We start from the raw sequence: 15,086 nt of genomic DNA, 5'->3' as shown, positions 1-15,086 counted from the left end.
TATACACTACACACACATACATAAATACCCCATGTATAGACTACACACACATACATAAATACCCCATGTATACACTACACACACATACATAAATACACCATGTATACACTACACACACATACATAAATACACCATGTATACACTACACACACATACATAAATACCCCATGTATACACTACACACACATACATAAATACACCATGTATACACTACACACACATACATAAATACACCATGTATACACCACACACACATACATAAATACACCATGTATACACTACACACACATACATAAATACCCCATGTATACACTACACACACATACATAAATACCCCATGTATAGACTACACACACATACATAAATACCCCATGTATACACTACACACACATACATAAATACACCATGTATACACTACACACACATACATAAATACACCATGTATACACTACACACACATACATAAATACACCATGTATACACTACACACACATACATAAATACCCCATGTATACACTACACACATACATAAATACCCCATGTATACACCACACACACATACATAAATACACCATGTATACACTACACACACATACATAAATACCCCATGTATACACTACACACACATACATAAATACCCCATGTATACACTACACACACATACATAAATACACCATGTATACACTACACACACATACATAAATACCCCATGTATACACTACACACACATACATAAATACCCCATGTATACACTACACACACATACATAAATACCCCATGTATACACTACACACACATACATAAATACACCATGTATACACTACACACACATACATAAATACCCCATGTATACACTACACACACATACATAAATACCCCATGTATACACTACACACACATACATAAATACCCCATGTATACACTACACACACATACATAAATACCCCATGTATACACTACACACACATACATAAATACACCATGTATACACTACACACACATACATAAATACCCCATGTATACACTACACACACATACATAAATACCCCATGTATACACTACACACACATACATAAATACCCCATGTATACACTACACACACATACATAAATACACCATGTATACACTACACACACATACATAAATACCCCATGTATACACTACACACACATACATAAATACCCCATGTATACACTACACACACATACATAAATACCCCATGTATACACTACACACACATACATAAATACACCATGTATACACTACACACACATACATAAATACCCCATGTATACACTACACACACATACATAAATACCCCATGTATACACTACACACACATACATAAATACCCCATGTATACACTACACACACATACATAAATACCCCATGTATACACTACACACACATACATAAATACACCATGTATACACTACACACACATACATAAATACACCATGTATACACTACACACACATACATAAATACCCCATGTATACACTACACACACATACATAAATACCCCATGTATACACTACACACACATACATAAATACACCATGTATACACTACACACACATACATAAATACACCATGTATACACTACACACACATACATAAATACCCCATGTATACACTACACACACATACATAAATACACCATGTATACACTACACACACATACATAAATACACCATGTATACACCACACACACATACATAAATACACCATGTATACACTACACACACATACATAAATACCCCATGTATACACTACACACACATACATAAATACCCCATGTATAGACTACACACACATACATAAATACCCCATGTATACACTACACACACATACATAAATACACCATGTATACACTACACACACATACATAAATACACCATGTATACACTACACACACATACATAAATACACCATGTATACACTACACACACATACATAAATACCCCATGTATACACTACACACATACATAAATACCCCATGTATACACCACACACACATACATAAATACACCATGTATACACTACACACACATACATAAATACACCATGTATACACTACTACACACATACATAAATACCCCATGTATACACTACACACATACATAAATACACCATGTATACACTACACACACATACATAAATACCCCATGTATACACTACACACACATACATAAATACACCATGTATACACTACACACACATACATAAATACACCATGTATACACTACACACACATACATAAATACACCATGTATACACTACACACACATACATAAATACACCATGTATACACTACACACACATACATAAATACCCCATGTATACACTACACACACATACATAAATACACCATGTATACACTACACACACATACATAAATACCCCATGTATACACTACACACACATACATAAATACCCCATGTATACACTACACACACATACATAAATACACCATGTATACACTACACACACATACATAAATACACCATGTATACACCACACACATACATAAATACACCATGTATACACTACACACATACATAAATACACCATGTATACACTACACACACATACATAAATACACCATGTATACACTACACACACATACATAAATACCCCATGTATACACTACACACACATACATAAATACCCCATGTATACACTACACACACATACATAAATACACCATGTATACACCACACACACATACATAAATACACCATGTATACACCACACACATACATAAATACCCCATGTATACACTACACACATACATAAATACCCCATGTATACACTACACACATACATAAATACACCATGTATACACTACACACACATACATAAATACCCCATGTATACACTACACACACATACATAAATACACCATGTATACACTACACACACATACATAAATACCCCATGTATACACTACACACACATACATAAATACACCATGTATACACCACACACATACATAAATACACCATGTATACACTACACACATACATAAATACACCATGTATACACTACACACACATACATAAATACACCATGTATACACTACACACACATACATAAATACACCATGTATACACTACACACACATACATAAATACACCATGTATACACTACACACACATACATAAATACACCATGTATACACCACATACACATACATAAATACACCATGTATACACTACACACATACATAAATACACCATGTATACACTACACACACATACATAAATACACCATGTATACACTACACACACATACATAAATACCCCATGTATACACTACACACACATACATAAATACACCATGTATACACTACACACATACATAAATACACCATGTATACACTACACACATACATAAATACACCATGTATACACCACACACACATACATAAATACACCATGTATACACCACACACACATACATAAATACACCATGTATACACCACACAAAAAATTCTAGGTAGGGCATTGAATACATAAAAATAAATACATATATAAATATATACAATCTACTAATATAGCTCAATAGGATATTCACTACCTCATTTTGATAATAATTTTTTTCTAAAAAAGGATGAAAGAATCAAAATAAAGATCTCTGAGGGACTAATATGGCAGGTTTCCTCAAGCAAAAATTGAGCTTGGAGAATCTTACCATAGAGGCAAGTCAGGTGTTTTCAAACATACATATTCCGCTGGGCCAGACAGATATCAATATAGCCTTCAGGAACCTCAATAAGACATATAGCCAACACATACGATCTTGGTGGGAGGTAGCAAGTTTGGAAACTTACATACAACAGGGCATGGTATACAGAGGATTACGTATTCCTCTGAGACCAAACGTACATCTAGAAGATACTCAGTTTATTAAAGGTTGGGAAGACCTCCTAACAGAGTGCTCCTTGAGATTACTAAAATATTTAGCAGAATATGAAAAGGAAGTTTTTAAGAAGGTAGATCAACAACTGGAGAAAGAAATCAGAGAAAGACAGGAATTTGGCCAACACCCGGAGTTTCCTGATTTGGAACAAAAAATAAAGAAAAATATAGATACGTTGCAAAACGAAATTAAAGAAAGGAAACACGCAAAATATCTTAGAGATCGGTCAGACTTTGAGAGTAATCGCTTGTACATTTGGAGGAATAGAGGGAATAACAGAAACCCACAAAGAATATATAGGGACAATTCAGAAACGGAAACCTCAGGAACAGAGGGGTCAGGATACAGTTCCACGGGACAAGGGAATCGTTCCGAGGGAACCAAACGTAAGACCAAAAAAAGACAATACCCCCCAAGGAAATCATCCCTAGAAAGACGTGAATCTTTTCAATCATGTATAAGAGATCCAACAGGAAAACAAGGCACATTAAGTGCAAGTGGGATATCTGTACCATCTTATCTCCCTCCAAGTGTGCAATCCTTACAACCTACACAATCCTTCTCCTTTGGTACATCTCAGGGAGGGAATACGAGTCAGGCGCAAGCAGTGTTCCAACCTCAAACATCACAACCTTTAATGCAGGCATATTCATCACAAGTGAATATGGGGTTGGGAGAAAAAACAACAACTATTGCCCCCCTTTTTTTAGGCCAAACAGGGGTCCAGTTGAGGGACCGAGAGAGGTGGGGCTACAGCAAATAACTGCTGGGACATGTTTTGAGGATCAAATTGATCCAGATGATAAACAAGTCATCAATTTGTCAAAACATGTCTTAAAACCATCAGAAAAAATGCTTTTAAGTAAAGGCCTTACCTTTACTCCGGTCCCACAATGTGATAAGTTCCTATGGATCAAGGATGTGAACCTTTTTGCGCGAAAGTTAGCTTTGCATAAGGTACACAAACAAGAAGAAAGTGATTCACGGAGACTATACGACAAAGAGAGGAGATGTGTGGAGATCTTGGAGTCACTACAGAAAGAAAGTGAGGGTTACCAAATCAATCTTGAACCTCCTTTCTCAACTTTAAGACCAAAATCAAAAATGACTCCACAGTTCACACAGTTCCAAGAAATTGAGACTTTTGTACAGTTGGTCACTCAGGATATCAAATCCTTACAAATGAGGAAAGACCACCTAGTGCAGAATCTCAATGATGAGGAACAAAAAGCCCTGGATATCCTCAGGAAAAATGAAGATGTCATAATAAAGCCGAGTGATAAGGGGGGCAACATAGTCATTCAAGACAGGAGTGACTATGTTGACATGGTGCTGAGACTCTTGAAAGATAAATCAACCTATCAACCCCTGATGAGTGACCCCACAAAAGAATTTCTTAACGACCTTAAAAAACTGCTAGATGGAGCACTTCAGGAAAACCTAATAACAAAAGACGAATTTAAATATCTTTACAACAAAAACCCAACGATTTCCACCTTCTATGCTCTCCCAAAAGTGCACAAGGATAAACAACCAATTCCAGGAAGACCAATCGTGTCGGGTAACGACAATCTCACACAATCTGTTAGCGAATACATCGATCAAGTACTGAGACCTTTTGTGACCACCCTACCCTCGTATATTAGAGATACAAAAGATCTTCTTTTGAAGATTAATGACATCACTGTAACACAAGACACAATTTTAGCCAGTTTGGATGTAGAGTCACTCTACAGTAATATCCAACACTCATTAGGAATGCACGCAGTAGAGTCCTACTTAAACACGACAAGTCAGAACTTCAATAGGCATAACCAATTTGTTCTGTCCTCACTAAGGTTTGTTTTGGAGCACAACTATTTTGTTTTTCAGGGACAATTCTATCTGAAAATTAATGGTACTGCGATGGGGACGTCATGTGCCCCTACGTATGCTAATTTATTTTTAGGGTGGTGGGAAAACAATCACGTTTTTACGGAGGGAATGTCGTCATATGTCTGCCACATTATATTTTGGACTAGATATATAGACGACATTCTCATCCTATGGGATGGGGGTCACTCCTTGTTTTGTGAATTTACTCAGAAATTAAATCGCAACAGTATAGGGATGAAATATACCTATGAGATCCAGGAAAAGGAGATTGTGTTTCTTGACTTGAGAATCAAGAAGACTGAAAATGGTCACTTGGTAACAGAGGTTTTTAGAAAACCAACATCAACAAATAGTTACCTGCATTGGAATAGCTGGCATCCCACATCTCTGAAGAAAGGAATTCCTGTAGGCCAATACTTGAGGGCACGCCGGAATTGTTCAGACGAGGCCTCTTTCTCTAAGGAAAGTGAACAACTTCTTCAGAGATTTAGAAAGAGAGGGTACCCCAAAAATCCCTTGAAAAAAGCTTATAACAGAGCTAACAGAACGAAGAGAGAAGATCTCCTTAAGGAAACTACCCCGAAGAAAAATGACATCATCAGGTGTATAGGTACCTACGACGGATACAATAAAGAAATATATGGAATATTGAAGAAACACTGGCATATAATAAAATCTGACAGAGACCTAAATACGATACTTACCTCTAATCCATCAGTGACATACCGACGGGGCAAGAACCTTAAAGATCAGCTGGTTCATAGCCATTTGATGGAAAAAGGAGAAAGTCCAGGGAAATTGGTTGAAAGATACCGAGGATCCTCACCATGTGAGACTGCTCCTTTTGCAGATATGTCCCGCGCATAAAAAAGTATATAAACCCTACGGACAAGAAAGAATATGAGATCAAACAACTTATCACGTGTAAAACACAGGGGGTAGTATACTTGGCATCTTGCCCATGCCCAAAACTATACGTGGGAAAAACTGTACAGGAGTTGAGACGTCGTATTTCAGGACATATCAGTACCATCGAAACCGGAAAAGACACATCAATTGCCAGACATATTAAATACCTCCACAATAACAAAAGCTCCGTCTTAAGATTCTGGGGCATAGAGAAAATAGCCCTAGGACCAAGGGGTGGCAACTTTGATAAAAAATTATTACAAAGTGAGGCTCGTTGGATACATAGGCTGGGTACAATGAGTCCACAGGGCCTGAATGAAGGATTTTCCTTCACAGCCTTTATCTAGATATTAGGAGGTACACCCCCCAAAAAAGTAAATAATATCACTATGAAAAAAAGAAAAAAGAAGGAAATAAGAGAAATGTATAACTACCTGGTAGAATAAAGACAGTAACCCTCAGTCCATTGAATCAGATTCAATCATATTCTTCACTATAAAAATAGGGATAAAAGACGAAAATAATAGTGAACTTAAAAATAAAAAATAATAACTATAAAAGGCGAATGTATGGGGATAAAGTTCATGGGAACTATATATGCACATAAGAACTGACAATGTAAAAAGAAAGGTATAAAGAGATGAAGGACTGATAAAATAATACCATCCTAGGTTCAGATGCAGGTATAGTTATTTTATGACTATATCTGTAATACTGACATGGGAATGAAGGAAATAATAATAAAATGATAAGAATATCCAAGTCCACATACATGTGCAGTGATACTATCCTCATAACTTGAAGGTAAAAGGTAAAAGGTATGCGCATATACAACGGCAGTATAAAAATGTCGCTATATGAATTCTGAGTCTCAATATATGAGCCGTGACTTTACATTCTCGGTCTGAAAGTTAATTTCTACACCAAGGTCTAAAATCAATATACCCTACTAATATACCAGAAGGCAAGCGTAGATGTAAGTAGTTTCATGCAATATTTCAGATCGGAATGTTAAAGATTTCACGCAAGCGCAATACTATATATCGCAAGTTGAATAAAACCTAAGATCCGACGCTTGCCCTGTAATGTAATTCTTTGACCTAAAGTCAGAGTTTTCATGGAAGCGCAGGGATGATATACTGTAAAAAGCTAAAGACCTTACGCAAGCGCATATTCTTATGGTCTTTTGGATCTCAGATCGGAATATTAAAGACTCTGCGCATGCGCAATATAACATACTGCGAATAGAATAAAATCTAAGACCTGACGCATGCGCTGTAACATAACTCTTTGAGCTAAGGAGTTAAAGTTCTTGCGCAAGCGCAGGGACGGTATATTGGAAAAAGTTAAAGATCTTGCGCATGCGCATACTCGTACGGCGTGCGCAAGCGCATATTCCTATGGTCTTTTTATTTCAGATCGGAATGTTAAAGATCCTGCGCATGCGCAACATAACATACTGCGAATAGAATAAAATCTAAGATCTGACGCATGCGCTGTAACATAACTCCTTGAGCGAAAAAGTTAAATTTTGTGTGCAAGCGCAGGGACGAGATACTGGAAAAGTTAAAGACCTTGCGCATGCGCATACCCTTACAGCTTCTCGGACCGGAGCTTAGAGTTTTCACACAGGCGCAGAGCCACTATAGGAATAAAGGAAGTGACGGAACGATTGGAAAAACATCACGAAGGTACTAGATTGGGCTACTGGTCTGTCAGACAGGAATGCTTGGCAGTGTTTGGCCATAGAATATTTAATGACCCTCCCCTAATGTTTAAAAGGGTGTAGTGGTAAAGCATTCTTGTTGATAGTAGCTCCATCCCCTGAAGAAGCCACATCCAGTGGTGAAACATGTTGGGGGAGCTCTTGTGCTAGTTTTTAGATTAGGAGTAGGTAGGACCAAGTGTTACAGCACGGATTAACTGCAGACTCGATCGTGTCTGAACACCAGTGGCTGAGAATTGCACAAAAGGAAAATCACTGGACATTCCAGAGACTTAGGGTGAATGAACAAGTGCATCCTAGCATTATGCTCACCTAGGCAAACAAAGTAAAACTATTGCTGACAAAAAGGAAAAAGTGGGACAAATGGATGCTATGGGGTTGATTATATGGGTGAAGTAACCCCTATCCCAGCCACTAGTGCCCTACCACACCTAGAATTGTAAACTATTCTTTGTTCTCCCGTTATGTTATTTTTCTAATAAATAAAATGAAATAAATGTTAAGTTTTATACCGACCAGAAACGGGAGTTTACTAGTCTAGGCAACTAGGCTATTTGAATTAAATTATAAGTTGAGTATCCCGGGTCCAAAGGGTCTTTGAAAATTATTAGATAGACACTACACTCGACATATTTGCAGACATATTATATTTTGTGCTATCCAGAATACAGCACCACATACCTCTTACATCAAGTGACTTCTCCTCTGATGCAGACCTTCTCTTTCTTCATCTTCTCCTTTGAGAGCAGACGACCATGATGATTTTTCACCCATCTCTCGTCTCTGCAGTTTGGCAAAAGACATCTTAGGTTCTTACTTTTTCATCATCCTCCTACCTTCTTAACAACTCACCTGCCACCTTCAATAATAATAATGTGCACTAATTTAAAAATGCTCCCGTTCTGTGTGCCAGTACAAAAACATTCCCTCAGTGCCCCCAGTTGAGCTAATGTCCCCATAGTGCCCCTATAATGTGTGCAAGTATAAAATACCCCTATATAATGTCCCTAGTAAATGCCCACATAGTGCTCCTCTCCTCTTCCCCATAATGTGCCAGTATAAGATTCCCCCAGTGTCACCCAGAATGTGCCAGTATAAATGCCCCTTCTTAGTGCCCCCATAGTGTTCTTCCCCCAATCCAACACCATAGTGTCCCTATAATGTGCCAGTATAAGATGCCCCCATAGTGTCCCCCATGATGTGCCAGTATATGATACCCCCATAGTGTCCCCCATGATGTGCCAGTAATGCCCCTATAGTGTCCCCCATGTGCCAGCAATGCCCCCCATAGTGTCCCCCATATGCCAGCAATGCCCCCATAGTGTCCCCATGTGCCAGCAATGCCACCAGTAGATGCCCCCATGTGCCAGCAATGTCCCCAGTAGATGCCCCCTATAGTGTCCCAAGGATGTGCCAGTAGATGCCCCCATAGTGTCCCCCATGTGCCAGCAATGCCCCAGTAGATACCCCCATAGTGTCCCCCATGTGCCAGTAGATGCCCCCATAGTGTCCCCCATGATGTGCCAGTAATACCCCCAGTAGATGCCCCCCATGATGTGCCAGTAATGCTCCCATAGTGTCCCCCATGATGTTCCAGTAGATGCCCCCATAGTGTGCCAGTAATGCCCCCAAAGTTTCCCCATCATGTACCAGTAATGCCCCATAGATTCCCCCATCATGTGCCAGTAATGGCCCCATAGTATCCCCCATCACGTGCCAGTAATGCCCCCACAGTATCCCCCATCATGTGTCACTAATGCCCCCATAGTATCCCCCATCATGTGCCAGTAATACCCCCATAGTGTCCCCCATCATGTGCCAGTAATGCTCCCATAGTATCCCTTATCATGTGCCAGTAATGCCCCCCATTGGGTCCCCCATCATGTGCCAGTAATGTTCCATAGTGTTTCCCATCATGTTCCAGTAATGCTCCCATAGTGTCCCCCATGATGTGCCAGTAATACCCCCAGTAGATGCCCCCCATGATGTGCCAGTAATGCTCCCATAGTGTCCCCCATGATGTTCCAGTAGATGCCCCCATAGTGTGCCAGTAATGCCCCCAAAGTTTCCCCATCATGTACCAGTAATGCCCCATAGATTCCCCCATCATGTGCCAGTAATGGCCCCATAGTATCCCCCATCACGTGCCAGTAATGCCCCCACAGTATCCCCCATCATGTGTCACTAATGCCCCCATAGTATCCCCCATCATGTGCCAGTAATACCCCCATAGTGTCCCCCATCATGTGCCAGTAATGCTCCCATAGTATCCCTTATCATGTGCCAGTAATGCCCCCCATTGGGTCCCCCATCATGTGCCAGTAATGTTCCATAGTGTTTCCCATCATGTTCCAGTAATGCTCCCATAGTGTTCCCCATCATGTGCCAGTAATTGTCATGGCCTATGGTGTACGCTGTGACACTGTTGCCACACTTGTGGTTGCCCGCGGCAACGTGTTGCTGTTATAGCATGCAGTGGCAGTGTCTCGGCCTTCTGGGTGATTGCTATGACATGGTTGCCACGCATGCTGTTGCCGGCGGCAACGTGTAGCTTCCTATGCTTGTGTGTGCACTTCCCTTTTAAGTGGCTTCCTTCCCTTGTCTGGTGTTGGAAGGGTTAACTCCCTTCCTAGTGTTTTGTTAACACTGGGTTTATGTGTGTGTGGGAGTCTCTGCTGGATGCCTGAAGCGGAGGGGTACTCCAGCCATGGTGTATGCTGGAGCTATCCTCCTGGTCTTCATATTCCATCTGTCCAGTGAGGGCCACCCTTGTGGTCATAGATGTTCTTGTGGTGTCTCACGTTTATTGCAGCTATGGTGGTCCTGGGTTCCTGTGTGGTTTGTGGTGTGTGCTGTGTCCTTTTAATGTTGGTGTGGACACCAGCACTTGTGCACGGGTTCCAGTCAGTTTTTCTGTGGCAGGTAAGTGTGTTACTGGTTTCACTTACCTGCCATCTCCTTATAGCTGTATGTGTTCCCCTCTCCTTGCAGCTTGGCCAGTGGAGACTCCTGTTCGTCCGTGTTGTGGAGGAACAGGTAGTCTTTACCCTGCTCCTAGTCCAGGGATTTCCTGAGGGTTAGTAGGGCCCCGAGGTTCCGGAGTATGAGCCCTCCTACCTTCTGGGTTGGCTCATACAGTGAGGAGTCAGGGCCAGAATTAGGGACGCGGTAGGAGGTGACCTGCTCCCTTATTACTCTTTTTGGCCAGACTGATCCCCTTTACCCTTTGACACCGCACGGTGGGGGGTTTCCCCCACTCCCCGCCGTGCCAGTAATGCCCCCATAGTGTTTCCCATCATGTGCCAGTAACTCCCCTAGTTGATGCCCCATAGCACGCCACATAAAAGAAAAAAAAACAGTAATACTTACCTCCATGCTGGTAGCGATGCCGGCCTCTTCCGACCTGTGTCCTACACAGTACAAATCTCGGCTCAGGCGGACGCGATGATGTCATCGCTCCGCCTGCGCCAGCCTCTGATAAGCTGCAAGCCAAGTGCCTGCAGCCTATCAGAGGAGCAGGAAAGGGAGACACCTCTCCCTTGCTCTGCTGCATCTTCCCCTGACCTGCTGCCGAGCTCCGGATCGGGATTCAGCCAGCAACACGGTTCTCCGATCCGGCTGTAATTTTAACAACCGGATCTGGAGAACCGGAGCGAACCGGCTGAATCCCATGCCTGCCCCCAGTATTAATAATGCTTCCATTAGCGTCCCCCAGAATTAATACTGCCCCCAGTAATAGTAATGCCCCTATTAGTGCCCCCAGTATTAATAAAGCCCCCATTAGCCCCCCACATTATTATTATTAATGCTTCCATTAGCGTCCCCCAGAATTAATAGTGCCTTCAGTAATAGTAATGCCCTCATTAGTGCTCCCAGAATTAAGTGCCCCCCAGAGTTAAAAGCGCCCCCCAAAATTAATAATGCCCTCATTAGCGCCCCTCAGAATTAATAGTGCCCCCCCAGAATTAATAATGCCTCCATTAGTGCCCTATAACAAAACAATAACAAACACAGGTGCACTCTGCAGTATTACTAAATCCTCAAACTGATTTTAAAATTGAGAGATTAGTCAACATGTCCTACGGTGTAGAACATGTCTAAGCCCGGATACCGCGACAAGGTTTCTCAAGTAGCCCGGGACCCTACACTCTCCTACCTGAGCCGTATGGGCGATACCAGGAGCCAGTGGGCAAATTACAGGAGCATAAGGCCGACTCACAAACAACTCACCAGTTACCTCCAGCATGTGGCCATGCTTGCAATGGGAGGAGGGAGGAGTCTGTGAGTCCCACTCAAGACTTGCTGATATGGCCCAGGCCTCACAGGTGCACCTAAATGTGGCCTGTAGATGGAAAACAGGCACATTTAAATAGGGCCACAAGTGCAGGATTTGCTCCCCTATATATATGCACAACTGCATGTGGGTTTGAAGCACCTCCTGCTAATGCCAACCTGTCTTCTTAGTTTGTATATATAGATTCCTGGAGGTGTATAAACTCCTATTTAAATGTGCCTGTTTTCCATCTACAGGTCACATTTAGGTGCACCTGTGAGGCCTGGGACATATCAGCAAGTCTTGAGTGGGACTCACAGACTCCTCTCTCCTCCAATTGCAAGCATGGCCACATGCTGGAGGTAACTGGTGAGTTGTTTGTGAGTCGGCCTTATGCTCCTGTAATTTGCCCACTGGCTCCTGGTATCGCCCATACGGCTCAGGTAGGAGAGTGTAGGGTCCCGGGCTACTTGAGAAACCTTGTCGCGGTGTCCGGGCTTAGACATGTTCTACAATGTAGGACATGTTGACTAATCTCTCAATTTTAAAATCAGTTTGAGGATTTAGTAATACTGCAGAGTGCACCTGTGTTTGTTATTGTTTTGTTATATTGTTATATTAATTATTACATCCGCACTTGTTACCTTGTGTAGGATGTCTATTGTGGTACTTGTGGTTCGCCGCGGGCATCCTCCATTGTATGCATTTTGCTGGGGATTGCCATTAGCAACGGGCCACAAGTGCAGGATCTGCTCCCCTATATATATGCACAACTGCATGTGGGTTTGAAGCACCTCCTGCTAATGCCAACCTGTCTTCTTAGTTTGTACCTCCATTAGTGCCCCCAGAATTAATAGTGTCCTCATTAGTCCCCCCCAGTAGTAGTAATGCCCCAATTAGTTTGCCCCAGAATTAATGCCCCCCATTAGTTCCCTCCAGTAAGAGTAATGGACCCATAAGTTCCCCCAGTAAGAATAATGCCCCCATTAGTGCCCCCTTCTTTGCTTCTGCAAAAAAAACCTAACCTCATCCATTTGCCTGTGCTGCGATGAACACTCACTGCTGACTGGAAGCTCAGGACAGGACCTGCAAGACATCATCACCCTGGAGCGCAGTGTTCACCGCGGTGCGAGGAAATGGCAGAGGTGAATTTTTTTTCTTAACACAAGTGCGGGGGAGGGGGGGGGAATAAAGGCTGTGTTAAGCCTCATGCAGACGTCCGTGGAACACGGTCCGTGAGATACCGGACTGGCATTGCAGGAGCGCACGGCGTCATAACAACAATGACACCGTGCGCTCCTGCAATGCCAGCCCAGTATCTCACGGACCGTGTTCCACGGACGTCTGCATGAGGCTTTAATGAGCGCTCCACAATGGAATCACTCATTAGTAGCAGTAAAAAATTACCGGCAGGGGCACTAAATTACCAGCTTTGCCGGTGAGATACTGGCAAGCTTAAAGGGAGTCTTCACCTGAAATCCCCATTATAGAACACTAACATCAGGATCTCCATTACATTCCCCATATTAGAATGCTGCCTTCCATATTGCTGTCCATCGCCGATTTTCTCAGAAAAACACTTTTATTCAATATGTTAGTTAGCTTCTGAAGGTGCCCAGGGGCGGCGTTCATGCGACCGTTGCCCAGCCCCCTTGTCGCTTTCCATACAAAACCCCTCCCCTTTCACCCCTCTGGCCCGCCCTAGGTTCTTCTGATTACGTCCTCCTCTTAGTGAGAAATCCAGCACCGTTCAACAGATTCGCTGCGCCTGCGCACTTCATTCCCCATTATGGGCAGAGGCACAAGAGCGTTTAATGCGCATGTGCCAGCCCGTACATCCCGATCTAGCCGGCCTTGTGCCTCTGCCCATAATGGAAAATGAAGTGTGCAGGCGCGGCAAATCTATTGAACGGCGCTGGCGCTGGATTTCTCACTAAGTGGAGGACGTCATCAAAAGAACCTAGGGCGGGCCAGAGGGGTGAAAGGGGAGAGGTTTCGTATGAAAAGCGAGGAGGGGCCTGGGCAACGGCTGCATGAACGCCGCCCCTGGGCACCTTCAGAAGATAACTAACATATTGAATAAAAGTGTTTTTCTGAGAAAATCGGCGATGGACAACAATATGGAAGGCAGCATTCTAATATGGGGAATGTAATGGAGATCCTGATGTTAGTGCTCTATAATGGGGATTTCAGGTGAAAGACTCCCTTTAAATGCAAATTGGATATTAGAAATTTCTATATTCAGATAATTTTTGCACTATTGTGGATTGTGTAAAGGAAAACTATTGAAGGTATAGCGATGCAGGAAAAATGGGCCATAAGCGTCCCTCTTTGAGCATCCAAAAAGTTGGGCGGCGTGGCAACAATGCAAGTTTTGAG

This window comes from Bufo bufo, chromosome 10, assembly GCF_905171765.1.
Source record: "Bufo bufo chromosome 10, aBufBuf1.1, whole genome shotgun sequence".
Lineage (NCBI taxonomy): Eukaryota > Metazoa > Chordata > Amphibia > Anura > Bufonidae > Bufo > Bufo bufo.
The sequence above is the reverse complement of the archived record's forward strand: the minus strand, read 5'-3'. Positions refer to the sequence as shown.